General features: G+C 40.3%; 1 long non-coding RNA gene across 1 annotated transcript; it reads right to left on the reverse strand.

The window, feature by feature from the left end:
- Positions 1 to 827: 827 nt before the first annotated feature.
- LOC146762038 (uncharacterized) lies at positions 828 to 6,142 on the reverse strand. Its single transcript, XR_014942866.1, has 2 exons — positions 5,516 to 6,142; positions 828 to 2,084 (listed from the first exon to the last, which is right to left on the reverse strand). It is a non-coding gene; the product is annotated as an uncharacterized LOC146762038 (long non-coding RNA).
- Between the last annotated feature and the right edge of the window lie 6,440 nt (positions 6,143 to 12,582).

Here is a 12,582-nt window from a genome sequence, read left to right on the forward strand (position 1 = left end):
CTTTGCTATGATTTCCAAATTCCTATGCAGAGTAATTCAACTTAAAATGCATAGCTAGTAGGAACTAAGCTAAAAGGCACAAACAAAATATTTTTATCTGCATGACATAAACATACATATAGGCAATGTAATTATGTGTCATTCCAAGACCCAAAGCAGTTTTGCAAAAAAATGAAGAGGCATTTGCTTGCTCTGTGTATGGATATCTGCAGAGTGAATTACTCAGCAAGAGCTTTAGAAATGTATTATTTTATAGATTATGCTTTATTTTGCAAAGAAAGGGAACAGAAAAACAAGTTAAGGAAAAATGGATCCCTGTCCATGGAGACCCTTGTGCCACTGCCTGAATTGCAGGATCTTCCAGGTGACTAAGTCCATTATGCAGTTTATGGTTGGCAGATACTAATATGCAGGGTTTCTAAATTAAATTAGCATGGAGACATAGTCCTCAATTTGTGCTTTGATACTGTATTATGATAGTATTCATATCTTGCAAAGGAAAAACTTTACACAGTGACTTTACTTTTGACTTTGAGTATAATAAAGGCATATAATTTCCATCTGAAATTTTGGGCGAGATTTATCAGCACAAATTGCTGTGCTTGGTTATATTGATAATTTCCTTTCTTTGCATAGGATGTTTGATAAACTTTTTTTTTTTTTTTTTAATATTTATTTATGGTTTTTTTTTGTTTTTTTGTTTTTTTTTTCTCGAGTCCCAAATACTCTGTAATATCATTTCAGATCTGTCCAGGAAACCCTTCAGTGAACTAGAAGTGTTGAGTATTACCTGTTGGAAGTAACCGCGGGAGACAAGTCTCATGCTATCATGGTCAACAAGCCTCGTTTATTAGGTGTTACAGCATCTCATTTATACAATCAGTAATAAGTTCATGCATATTGCAAAAGTTAAGCTCAGGATTGGTGAATTAGACATTACTTCATCTGACCTTTGTGGTTAGTCTTATAGATACTTTTTCTTTGCAGCTTTGTCTACACCTTGCTACACATCTTGCTTTTCCCTTAGGCCGTCCTTGCTTCTAGATACATATTTCATCTTTAGCTACATACCCTGTCTTTTCACATACTGATTTCTTCTCAGCTGCCTAGCCCGTGATCGGCCCTAGGATAGACCGTCTTTGTCTTTAATCACATTCATTCTTTTACAATTTAACTAGTGGAATCTCTTCATGTCCTTTCTCATGAAGCCATTCTGTATAAACACTCTCCACATTTCCCCCGTTTTCTTTTAAAATGAAAAGGCTCAGTTCAACGACCAATTAATCATATTTAACAAGCAGTTCAGTTCATTTGTTCAATCAGTTCTCAAGTAGTTTTATCCTGCTCCATAGCTGCTGCTCTGTGAACTCCTCATCTCGATCCATGGCTGCTGCTCCGTAGAATTCTTCTTGTATTACAACAATTCCAAGATACTGCCTATAGAATAACAACACTACTTATATTAATGACATAACTATTACAACTCAATCAAGACCTCGATTGGCAATACTCTAAAAGTGAAAAAAGAGACAAGTCAAATACAACATAACAACATTACTGTTAAACCTACTAAAAAGAACAAACATGTTTGTACTGCAACCTAAGTTTCTTCAACCTAAAAATAAATCCGTGAGGGTTCCATTGTGTTAATCTGTAACTGATCAGGAAAAGTCTTCAATTTTCATATACTCTGATATATTGATTTTAATGACCACTAAAATTTGTGCAATAAATGCTTTTAAGATGTTCATAACCATGCTCTACCAACTGAGTTATCCGGGCTAATAATTGATTAATGATCGTGCAATTTAATGAAGTAGCATGTCAAATAGAACCAATTTTAGAGGACAAATGTACTAGAATATCACTAGGGGCATTAATACTTATTGACCCTTGAGAAACAGCAAACCATGTTGGTGGTGGATGTGACAGGTAGTGCCAGCAGGGCGTCCCCTGCTTCAAGGTGCACATTTCCTCTCTCACCCATCACAGATTCTCTCCTGCATTCAGGGTCTGAAGGATTTCTTCCAGTTGTACACCATATCCGCATGGCCAGTGCGTGATATAGAGCCCAAGTGGAACACCTGCTTGGAAAACAGAATAAACTATCAAATTTAGTTCTATTAGCGTGCACTTTTGTCTAAAATGATGCATGGTTATATTTTCAGATCCCAATTAATTGGATGTAAAATACGTATCTGTTCTATGATACAGGGTCATCTCTTTGTCTGGAATTCCTTTCCAGGTTTTGTCTTTGCAAATTAAGAAAAGCTAATTAATAGGCTAGTAACATCATAACCAAACAGTACTAAAACATTAAAAGAGCTATTCCTGTAGATTCTAGCATTGATTACATCAAATCCTGTTTAATACACATCTGATCTATTACTAAAATAGAAGAAGCACACAACATCCTAGCTAATGCTTTAAACTCTAAATCTTGAGACTGCATTGGTAAAACAGAAAATCACACACTATGTCAAACTATTAGTAATATTATCTATAGCACAGCAAGTTACAAAGCAATACCACTAAGTAATAAACACACAATTACAATTACTATAAAGGCTGGATGCTATTTTCTGCCTTCAGATGAGACCGAAGATATCATGCTGGAACCCACATAGGGCCAGTCCCTGTGGAAATACGAGCATATTCATGACCCCAAGTTGTCAGTGGTAGGGAACAGTCCCAAAGTCCTGTGGCCATATTCCAAACATTAACCATAGGCTGTTCCTTTAGCACCGGGGAAGCCTCAAAATGACGATCCACATAAGCTGTATCTCTATGAACACGATTCAAAAAATTCAGCACAAACAAAACAAGCAAAACCTTACATAATATTTCTTGCAGTGTGTCTCCCATATTCCCCCTTTTTTGTTTAATAATAAGAATGGATTTCAATGTTTGATAAATGTGATCAGTAATAGCTTGTCCAGTGGGAGAATGAGCAATGGCTGTAGTATGTTTAACACACCCTTCTTGGAGGAAAGTTTGAGTGGCCCTAGAGGTATATGCAGGCCCATTATCTGTTTTTGTAGTATGTAGGATTCCCATAGCAGCATAAGCAGATAACCAGTGTTTACGGGTGTCATGACTGAGTTCACCTGTATGTGCTGTGGCAAATATGTAAGAAGAATGAATATCTATTGTTACATGTGCATATTTTACACGGCCAAATTCAGGAATGTGAGTGACATTTGTCTGACACAGTTGAAGAGGTGCTGTGCCACATGGATTTGTCTGAGTCTGAGGCAAAGAGGTATCAGTCAAATTATGTAGCTGATATTCAGTCACAAACACAGTGTATTGCGTAGGAGAGAGGATCATTCTTAACGCAATTTTCCAATCGTGAGGGGTCATAGCGTAAGTGTCACTGTTTGTAACCAAAAGATTGTATGTAAAGGCTGACTGAACTCTGTATGTTCTCACTGACTCCCTTAGCTCCTTCACTGCCTCATAAGGCAGGGATTCCAAATGGGGGACCTGATTAGGAAAGGTCTGCAACGTGTCAGCATCACCCCTTAATATTGTTTCTTCTCTGCATTGCTCTAAGACATCACAGTACGCTGTAGGGAAATTTGTCATTCCTGCTTCCTTCAAAGTATCATCAGGAGGAAATGCGTCCGATTCTCTTTCTGGATCTACTGGACCTGGGTCATAACGATCCCCTGGTTTCAGTCCATCCGTGTCTTTAACCACGTTACACACGGGCTGCAGAGACACAGCCGCGCAGGACGAAGGAGGGGCGGCATGGAGAGGTGCAGAGAACGACGTGGGCGAAGCAGAGGGCGGGGGTGCTGTAGAGACCGACAACGCGACGAGCGACGTGTGCGGGGGGGCAGGCGGCCGCTGGCTGGGAACGGCAGCTTGTATCGGAGCGCGGCCGCTGTTCTTTCGTGCGCTGCTTCTCACGTTTCCCGACTTCCTATAGCATACAGCAGCGTTGTGGGCGTTGGATTGACACTTGCTGCACCAAATCCCAGCGGCTTGGCACTCGTGACGGATGTGGCCAGTTTTTTCACAACGAAAACATTTCATGAGGGAGCTGTTCTGCGAGCGTGGGCTTGTAGCGACTGCAGCTTGGAGGGGTGCAAGGGCTGCTAACACTTGATTCTGAGAAGCCTCAGCCTGTGCCTTTAATCCTGCCCCTAGCTCTTTAATAGCCTCAACTATGAAAGCCTGAGCCCCCGTGGGCACACTCGATAATCTGTCTAACGCCTCCTCTATTGTCCAGTTACTCCTCAAAGTACTTAGAATGCCACGAGCTGTAGCATTACAATTCTGAAGTGCACAATGTTTTAGCATTATTTCCCTCATGTACTCTGGTACTCCAGCCTTCTCTATGGCTCCAGCTACCTTATCTAGAAACGCTCCAAAATCCTCATTTCTTCCTTGCTGGATTCCCATATAAGACAACAACCCACCTGGTGCCTTGATCTTATCCATAGCCTGCATGACTAGATGCATTGACTCCCTACATTTAACTGGTCCTAATAAAGCCTGGGCCTCCGTCCGGATGAAAGGACCCACCCCTAAAAGTTCTTCAACGGTGACATTATACAAGGGATCTCCGGGCTGCCTAACTATCGCAACGCTCTGTTGGCACATCTCTTCCCAATAAGCATTAAATAGCAATTGTTCGTGCTGCGAAAAAATCAACCTAGCTATAGCCCGACAATCAGATGGCAACAAAACCTGAGTACTCCAGATATAATCCAGTATCTGTCTCACTGGCTCACTTTTTACTCCAAACTGACTGACCGTAGACCGCAATTGTAACAACAACTTCCAATCTAAAGCACTGATAGCAGCCTGTGTCCCACCTGCAGCATTAGGCGAATACCCCCCCGGCAGCACCGCCTGTCGCACCGCTTCCAACGCCTCACCGTCTCCTGCCTCTAAACAAGCCCGCGCCAGCGCAGCCCAAGCCCCCCCCCGCTCCCGCGCGACGGCCTCCGCCAGGGCACTCTGTGCCCCAGGGAGCGGCTCATTGCAAAGGGGGGTCGAGGGGGCCGGCTGTAGCGCCATGGTCGATGCAGGCGGCTCGTCTGATACAGACGTGCAGGGAGACGGAGACGGGGCACTCGGCTCCACAGCCACTGGCAACGCAGGCTCGGCGGCCGGCGGCAACTTTACGGTGGACGCAGCAGGGGGCCCCGGGCAATCTGACCATTCATTATAATTCTTATTCCTCCCCTGCACAGCACTAGCTTGCTCTACCGCTTCCTTTTCTGCCTGATATTGCAACAAATCATTATAAACAACACGCCACCACTTCCCGCATTTTTTAGCCATTTTCTCCCCATCTATCATTCCCTGAAAAATTGCATCTCCAAATTTACGCCACTCAGCAAGATCATGCACTAAATGCGGATTCTGAAATAACCCTTTAGCATACCCATACACTAATAACTTAGGGAGTTCCTTTTCCAAGTCTACCCCCTTAAACTGTCTCCGCCTAAGAAAAGCGGAAAATAAATCATATGCTGCTTGCCTGTCCATTTTTACTCACGTCGGTACCGTTGCAGCCCTCCAGGCTTCGGCAGCACGTGTCGGTCGAGCCCACCTGTGTGGTCACTCGAGACGCGGAGCTCCAATTTTAGCTCTTTCGTCGTCCGTCGGGCTGTGAAATCCGGACCCGAACCCAACGCAGTTCTTCACCCGTGGCGCCCTTTTTTCCTTATCACGTCGAGGGTCACCATTTGTTGGAAGTAACCGCGGGAGACAAGTCTCATGCTATCATGGTCAACAAGCCTCGTTTATTAGGTGTTACAGCATCTCATTTATACAATCAGTAATAAGTTCATGCATATTGCAAAAGTTAAGCTCAGGATTGGTGAATTAGACATTACTTCATCTGACCTTTGTGGTTAGTCTTATAGATACTTTTTCTTTGCAGCTTTGTCTACACCTTGCTACACATCTTGCTTTTCCCTTAGGCCGTCCTTGCTTCTAGATACATATTTCATCTTTAGCTACATACCCTGTCTTTTCACATACTGATTTCTTCTCAGCTGCCTAGCCCGTGATCGGCCCTAGGATAGACCGTCTTTGTCTTTAATCACATTCATTCTTTTACAATTTAACTAGTGGAATCTCTTCATGTCCTTTCTCATGAAGCCATTCTGTATAAACACTCTCCACAATTACCCTCTTTCATCTAGCATTTTTATATTTGGGATATTTGGGGTGAATATTAGAGCCAAATGGATTAACTTTCCATTGTGTTTATGAAGGTGCTGTTAAAGCAGGTGGATAATGACTGTAATAACACAGCATATCAGGAGGGAGCCATTGAAAAACATTCCATGATCAGGACCACGACCTTGACAGCCCCCATTTTCAATTGTCTAGGCAATATTTTTCCATCTGTTGCAATCAAGAAAATTTGTTGCATGCCAATAAACTTATTTGGACTATCCCAAAATATTGTCTGTGCTGGAGTGAGCAAATCTAAGAAAGGCCATGCATCTCAATTTAACATACCTTACTACCTTTTCCCCTGTTGCATCTCATGTATTACTTCTTGCATTTCAAACTCAGCAGACTTAAATAGCAAAGCAGGAAATTGATGTTATTTATCTCAACTTCAGTAGAACACTGTTTTTCAAATCTTCTTCATAGATCAACTGAGGAAGTATGGGCTAGATAAGAGGATTATGAGCTGGGCTAAAAACTGCCAGGGTCATAAGCACAGAATCCAGCTGGGAGTCTGTCAAAATGAAATCCTCCAGGTGCTGATGCTGGGATCAGTACTGCTTGATAGTGTCACTAATGACCTTACCAATGGGACGGAGTGCACTTTTGGCAACTGTGTAGGTGATATGAGACTGGGAACAGTGGCTGATACACTGCAGAGGGGTCGTTGATAGGCTGCAGAAATGGGCTGAAAGAAGCTTCATGAAGTTCAAAAAAAGAAAATGTCAAGTTTTGTAACTGGAGAGGAAAATCCTGATGCAACAGTGCAGGCTTGGAATACGTATGTGGAAAGCAGCTTGGCAGAAGAGGACCTGGAGATCCTAATGAACAAATACTTGAACATGAGTCAGCAATCTGCCCTTGTAGTTAAGAAGTCTGGGGTCTTGTGCAAGAATGAATTGGATATACTGGAGTGAGCTGGAAAAGGGCCACAAAGATTATTAAGGTATTTCAGCTTGTATCACATGAGGAGAGGCTGACAGAACTGGGGATTGTTCAGGCTGGAGAAGGTAGCTCAGGGATTTTATCAATGGGTATAAATTTCTGACTGGATTGAAGAGTTAAAGGTATATCCAGATGCTTCTCTGATATGACTCATGACAGGACATTAGGCAATAGACACAACAACATGAAATTAAGAATATTTTACTTAGCATAAGAAAAAAACCGAACACTTCTTAACTATGTGGGTAGTTGAACACTGAAATGACTGTTCTCCTTCCTTTAAATACAACTAATATGGACATGAGCAACCTTCTCCAGGTCACCCTACTCCGAGCAGGTGGAATGGAGTAGACAAGATTTAAAGGCGCTGTCTGACCTCAGCATCTGATTCTGTAATAAGGTATTGTGATAGGACAATAACAGAAAAAACAAATAGCTGATTTTCTCTAGATGATTTGCTCATCTGCAGTTGTCCAAAGACCTTCACATTCCTTGCTGTAAGCTAACCTAATCTATCCTGTTCTGTAACTCCTCTTGAGGGAAAGCATCATGATACAACTCTGTTATGTGTGATTTAAGTTTTTAATTTCTGTTTACAGAATTACCAGAAAGAAGTGAGGAAGTAAAAATAAGGAAGAGGTCCAGATCAACCTTCCAACAGCTGTTTGTGTTTCTCTCCTCTCTGAGTTTCCAGCTCCCAGGTGAACAAACAACTCTGTTCCTTGAACCAACAGATAGAGGGCATGAACCAATATAACTTTATTGCAGTAGGTTTAGCAGTGAGAAACTTGAGTCGTCTCAGTTATTTAGTTGAACTACGCTGCAGCTTGTCTGGGCATTCCAGTTTCCATGGAAATCTCAAAAGATTATATTTTCTCAGAATTTCTGGCATTTATTGATACTCAGCTGAGATGAAAGTATCATCTGAACAGGCCTTACAATATTCTACATATTAGCTGGTGAGTCTTGAGTATTTATTTAGTGCTCAGAAAGATTTACTTACAAGAGAAGCAGACTTGTCTCTGTCTTACAGACAGAGAAACAAAGGTACTGAAGATTCAAGTGACTCATTCAAGGTAGGGAAAGTGGCTCACAGAAGAAAACAGCAGTGCCTTACTCTGGTAAGATAATCAGCAAACAAAAGAGGTCTCTCCCCCTTCTTTTTGTGCTTGTGGTCCAAGCAGAAAAGAAAAAGCTTTAGTGTACTTACAAACAACATTAAAAATTAACCAGCTTGTCCTGATTTAAAAATCTCTGTATTCATGAGAACTTTAATAAGGTGTTTTTGTTTTGTTTTGTTTTGTTTTTTACATTCAGTCCAATAGCAATAGCCAACAAAACCCTTACTAAAATCAGCAGCAACATTTTCTTCACACTCCAGCTTCTCTTTGAATAAAAAGGTAATTTCTGACTTTTACTATTCAGTGACTAATAGAAACTTTCCTGGCTGAAAATGCAATTTTTGCCTGGTTGTAGATGGGGAATGAAGTACAGAGACCCTTCTTGCACAGTAGAAAGAAGACTCTCTTTTCTTTTCTTTTCTTTTCTTTTCTTTTCTTTTCTTTTCTTTTCTTTTCTTTTCTTTTCTTTTCTTTTCTTTTCTTTTCTTTTCTTTTCTTTTCTTTTCTTTTCTTTTCTTTTCTTTTCTTTTCTTTTCTTTTCTTTTCTTTTCTTTTCTTTTCTTTTCTTTTCTCTTTTCTTTTCTTTTCTTTTCTTTTCTTTTCTTTTCTTTTCTTTTCTTTTCTTTTCTTTTCTCTTTTCTTTTCTTTTCTTTTCTTTTCTTTTCTTTTCTTTTCTTTTCTTTTCTTTTCTTTTCTTTTCTTTTCTTTTCTCTTTTCTTTTCTTTTCTTTTCTTTTCTTTTCTTTTCTTTTCTTTTCTTTTCTTTTCTTTTCTTTTCTTTTCTTTTCTTTTCTTTTCTTTTCTTTTCTTTTCTTTTCTTTTCTTTTCTTTTCTTTTCTTTCTTAAATTATTGTTATTATTTAATTTCACATAGATAAAGGGAAGAATTACCTTATGTCAGGGTTTGTCACAGTGAGGGACAGAGCTTCTCATCCAGTAAGAGCTGCAGTGTTTCATGCAGCAAGATGAATCTCCCAGTGAGTCCCTGGAGTTAATTTTAATTTGAAAGAGCCAAGAGGCTCCAAGATGCTTTTAACACTTTTGATTACATCTGGACAATTAACTAGTGGGAGAAATAAAACCATGTAGATAGAATTTTACATGTGAGAAAATAAAAGAAATAAAGCAGCGCCAAAGGAACAAGCCCTGCCTTTTGTCTTTAAGACTGGAAGAGGTTCAGCTCCCTGAAATAGCTGCATTGTATATGTTGCAAAAAGGTAGTCTGTGCCCAGCGTGACCTTGTCTACACACAGCATTACCTGATCTTGCTCATTTGCCTGAGAGAGTACATACACACTTAAAACAGTTGCAGAATTTCTGATATCTGCAGCTTATTTTATGTACATCAGATACACATCTGAACATCTGCCAGTGGTGCTGACTTTAGAAATATTTGGTTTTGAAATGATTGAAAACAGTTGGAGAAAACTAGTGGACTTTGTATTTATTTTTGTCTTTGTTAGATCATGAATGCTTACTTTGGTGTTAAGTATGTGCAATCTTCGAAGTATAACTAACAATAAAAAGCCGAGTTTTCATGCCAGTGGCAAATTCTAAGCCACCTGCAAGATTCAGAGTTGCTATTGCTCCTGTAAACCAGCTTGTGAGCCATCTCAATTTGTCCTCACTCAGGGCCATCTGATTGCCTCTCACAGGGATGTTTATTTGGATGAAAGAAAGTAATCTGTCAGCAGTTCTATTTGTGCAACTCACCCTTCTATGCTGGACAGGAAGATTAGGGCAGTTAGTATTGAAATTATACTGTCTGGAAAGGATTTTATTCAAGAAATGTGTGACTTGTAGAAGCAGAAACACCATCAGAACAGGTAGCTATTTGACTACTATTTATTTTGAGGGCTACTCCTAAAGTAATTCCATCTACTTTCTGGTGTTGGCCACAATGTCAGAAGTGTTTGTTGGTGGTGCGGTTGTAAATACTGAACCTTCCCAACAATATTCCATCACTTTTGGTTGCTGTGCAACAGGTGGCAGCAAAGACGCTGGAATAGAAGTGTGGATTTAAATTCCTACATGGAGAAAAAATGTCACCCACTGACATTCATCTACACTTGCTGAACATTTATGGAGACCAAAGATGGGGTCTGAGCTCAGTGAGGTGGTAGGTGATGTGTTTCAGCAGTGGTGACAGTGACATGAAAGACTAACCATGTTCCAGATGGCTATGCAGATTTTTATGAGCATGGCATGCAGGCCATGAGAATGACCTGATGAAAATGCATAGCTAATGGTGGTGACTATGTTAAAAAACAGTGTTTTGCAGCTGAGAATTCACGTTGTCAAATAGTATTATTTTTCTTTTTATGTCTATTGTAGTGTCCATAGAGATAAATGGGAGGCATTACTTTCAGAGCGACACACGTATATTTGCTGTATTGCCTCTAGTAAGGGAAGGGAGTTTCATAAATCAACACAGATTAGTAAACAAGTAACATGCCAACTTGACCTCTGATTTGAAACTCAGTGATTGCTCACACCTTTAAAAAGCAGGTCCCCAGAAAAGCCCTGTAGTATTTTTGGTGACCCCCCATTGACTGCTGTGTAGAATACAAAGCCATATACAATTTGTGGATGTAAACCTCTACAAAAATGTTGCATTACTGGTTCCTCCCTCTGCAGATTTGGTCTGTTCTCTTTTCAGTCTGTTGTATATACGGTTGGAGCAGATTTACTGCTTCCCAGCTGAATATTAATGCTTACTCATTAACAAAGCATGAACATTTCATTACAGTGGAAGCTTTATTAAAACCTTCTGAAAGAATTAAGATCTAAAGATAATAATAAAATGCACACACCTAAGCAACTACTTCAATACATTCTGCACCTTTAGAATCTGTTGTGAATAATACCGCATGCTTTATTTCCCTTTTACTGCTCGGAAGATTACATTAAACAGCTTAATTGGCTTTCTCAAGGTGACAAAAGTCATTGACAGAACTGAGATTGCAGGGGAGAAAAGCCAAATAATGTTAGCATCCACGGCACTGGCTCTAGTGCCCAATGTCTGAATGGTGCCTGCCCCCACTGGGCTAAGCACAGCACGCTGTTTCTTCCCATTTCCCTACAGAATGAAATGATTTGCAATTTCTGCTTAATGCGTTGCCTTTGATTTGTGGCTGGTAATGAACCGTCAGCAGGTGGCAGCAGCTCGTCGCTCTTCCAAACTCTTTTGGGCTCACCGGCAACAACCTCGGGCTTCAGAAACGTCTCCGCATTTTCTCCCTGTTTCTGTGGCAGAGTAGTGACCCTCCCGAAAAGGTTTCCTACTTAGCCTTCAAGGAAAGCCCGGTACTCCCAGTGAAGCCACTCATAGTCAGTGCTGAATATCCGCTGTAGGCATCAGGGGGAAGACTGCTTGGATGCAGAGGATGATTTTGGAAGCTCCAAGAGGGGGATTTTGTAGGAGGCTTGGATATGATGAAGGGAAAAATGGGCAGAAATTTTCTACCAGTCTAATCGAGTACTGCAAATGTACCTTGACTTAAATGTGATGATTAGAATGACTTACATGGACTTCTGAAGCAAAGCTACAAAACAGCTCAATATTCTCCATGAAATAAACCTATTAATTGCAGTACTGCATTTTGCTACATGAGAATATATGTCAGTAATGTACTTTTTATACATTTCTAATTAACATGCATGGTTTCTCCCTTTTCAACTTGTGTTTTTCAACACGAGCAATTTCTCAGGGATATGTAAGCTAATTGTTTTGCACTGAAATGGCTGTGGTTTTCATCTGCTAGCTACAGTTATTGTTGTGTGCAGGAATGCTGTTAAAACCTTAGTAAACATTATTAAGCATGAAAAGAATGATGATAGTTCAATGAACGCTAAGCTGTGAACTAATGAAATGATGCATGGTACAATCCAGGAACACAGGGAAACAACAAAAGGAACTCCACATTTGCAAGCAAGCTGAGCTTTGTGAAATCTCTAAAGATAAATTCAGCGATTATGTACATGCTGCAAGTTGTGCTTCTCTGTCGAACAAGCTGGCTCTAAAAACATGAGTGAAAGATATTTTCATGTTCTTATTAGGGGAAAGGGAAAACAAAAAAAAACCCCACCCAAACCAGGTATCTATACACACATTACAATATTATGTAGAAAGGCTGAGTATGTAAAACTATACATTTTTTAGCTTCCATACATTCATAATTTAATGCATGGGATGCTCATAGCTCTGCTCAGCAAAGCAGATTCTAGAAATGCAGATGTAAAACCAGTTTCCTCTGAGATGCTAATCATTAATAATGTTGTCCATACTAAACACAAAAGGATAACATCTTCTGAAC

This window comes from Coturnix japonica, chromosome 2, assembly GCF_054131305.1.
Source record: "Coturnix japonica strain WE chromosome 2, WE-NBRP24, whole genome shotgun sequence".
Lineage (NCBI taxonomy): Eukaryota > Metazoa > Chordata > Aves > Galliformes > Phasianidae > Coturnix > Coturnix japonica.